Source organism: Theobroma umbraticum, unplaced genomic scaffold, assembly GCF_002168275.2.
Source record: "Theobroma umbraticum cultivar Fairchild unplaced genomic scaffold, ASM216827v3 scaffold_299.0, whole genome shotgun sequence".
Lineage (NCBI taxonomy): Eukaryota > Viridiplantae > Streptophyta > Magnoliopsida > Malvales > Malvaceae > Theobroma > Theobroma umbraticum.
This window is the reverse complement of record NW_018397285.1, coordinates 426745-428835: the sequence shown is the minus strand read 5'-3', so window position 1 is coordinate 428835 and position 2091 is coordinate 426745. Positions and strand designations below refer to the sequence as shown.

Below are 2091 nucleotides of genomic sequence, written 5' to 3'. Positions count from 1 at the left end.
CGATTGCTTACTTCCCAAGTAAGGAGGCTTAACATGTACTAGTCTTTGAGCATTATCAATGCCCTGTATTGACAATGCAATGACTAGGAACAATTTTAGAAACATGACTTTTATGCATAGTGATCTCATAATTAGAACAATTTTATAATTCTCTTGTAAAGCCTTTATGTACCATGGGCTTCATCCAATTAGTACTTAATAACTTCTTATTATTGCTCTAACATGAAGAAAAACCTCTATCACATAAAATTATATGATTAAATATGCATTAAATGATAATATATGTTCCTTGGACAATCTAATTAGCTCAAGGGCATATACCAACACGCAGCACCACCTTGATTCCTAAAATTAAAAATTCTTTCAGGAAATTGGAAATTAGGGCATGTTGCACATATTTATGAGGCTTTTTGAGTGTATTCAAAGGGGGAGATGGCAACAGCTTCTCTAAAGAATTAGAACTATGAATCAATCAAGAATTCAAGAGAAATTGAGAGAGATTCGCAATCAACTAGGCTTCAACATTAGTTTATTTCTCTCTTTTTATGTTTTTCTTTTTTTTTTGTTTTGAATTCATGGCTATATTTCTTTGGATCGTGTTTTATTTATATATTATCAAATAATTTACTTAACTAAGATTATGCTGGATTTGAACAAGTAGTCTAAATACTTATTTTTCCTGTTATTTATCATGAATGGGTATTGTTTTACTTATACAAATTTATTCTTAATGCCTTTAATTGCATGATCAACAATTAATTGATTCCTGAATCTAATTGAAACTTGGCATAGAGATTTTAGGTTGGACTAAAATTTGAATAATGTATGTTCACGTCACTTAGATGATCTAATTTGCAATTCGGGTAGATATACGTCAATTGTCATACATAGTCAAATTAGGACACTTGCTTAATGAACTTCATTTAATTGATTCCCATAAACATATAGTGAACTGATTAAGTTAAGTATTTGTACAAGCATCATGACGGAGACTTGTCCATAACTTTAGATTCTAGGTTGGTAAAATCACCAAAGAAAGATAAATAACAAGAAAAGCTGGTATCAAATGAAATGTTGAATGAACCCATAATCCTAGGTCTTTAATTTATTGCTTTTCTCAACATATTTAGTTTCTACTGGTTAATTTATTGTTTATTTTTAATTTTGTCTTTGATTAGCTTTTCAATTGTCAGTTAGCTTAAACAAGATTAATTTGTTATATAATTTTAATAGTTAGTAAAACTTTAAAAATAAATCCTTGTGGGAATGATAAGTTGGATTTATTGTCTATATTACTTGTTCAATACGTATACTTTCTTGTACAAAATTGACAATAAGTTTTTGGAACTATTGCTGGGGGTTTTGTTTTCTTTATTATTTGCTAATATTAAAATTTCATAGATTAGTCTTAATTTAAGTTTTATTTCTTTGTTTTGAAGGTGTGTTCAGTCATTGTATGAGAAGAGCAAACAACTTGGAGACTATCTCGTGAGATCCAAAAATTGAGAAAATATTTCGCAAACTTTGACATGAGAATCAACAAGGCATTGCTTCAATAAATACAATGTTTGATCAATATGGTGAACAGAAAATCCAATTGTGCATTGTAGTTGAATATCGTTGCTTAAGGGATTATGTTGTTCTTTTGGTACAAGGAATTCCATCGAGCATTTGAAGGGCAACTATTCAAGCAAACAATTTTGAAATCAAGCCGACTGTTATCACCATTATTTAAACCTCAGTCCAATTTGGGGGCCTTCCAAATGATGATCTAAATGGCCATATGTCAAACATCTTGGAGATTTGTGACACTTTCAAACACAATGGTATCACAGATGATGTAATTTGTTTGAGGCTTTTTCCTTTCTCATTGAGTGATAAAGTTAAAGCATGGTTGAATATGCTCCCTATTGGTTCAATAACAACATGGGATGATCTTGCTTAAAAGTTCCTTGCCAAGTTCTTTCCTTCAACTAAGACAGTGAAAATGAAGAATGATATTACATCACTTATTCAGCAAGATTCTTAATAATTGTATGAAGTTTGGGAAAGATATAAAGAATTACTCTAGTATTATCCTCATCATGGTTT

General features: G+C 30.2%; 1 non-coding gene across 1 annotated transcript; it reads right to left on the bottom strand.

The window, feature by feature from the left end:
• Positions 1-1984: 1984 nt before the first annotated feature.
• LOC149526246 (small nucleolar RNA R71) lies at positions 1985-2091 on the bottom strand. The gene has a single exon (XR_016352204.1). It is a non-coding gene; the product is annotated as a small nucleolar RNA R71 (small nucleolar RNA).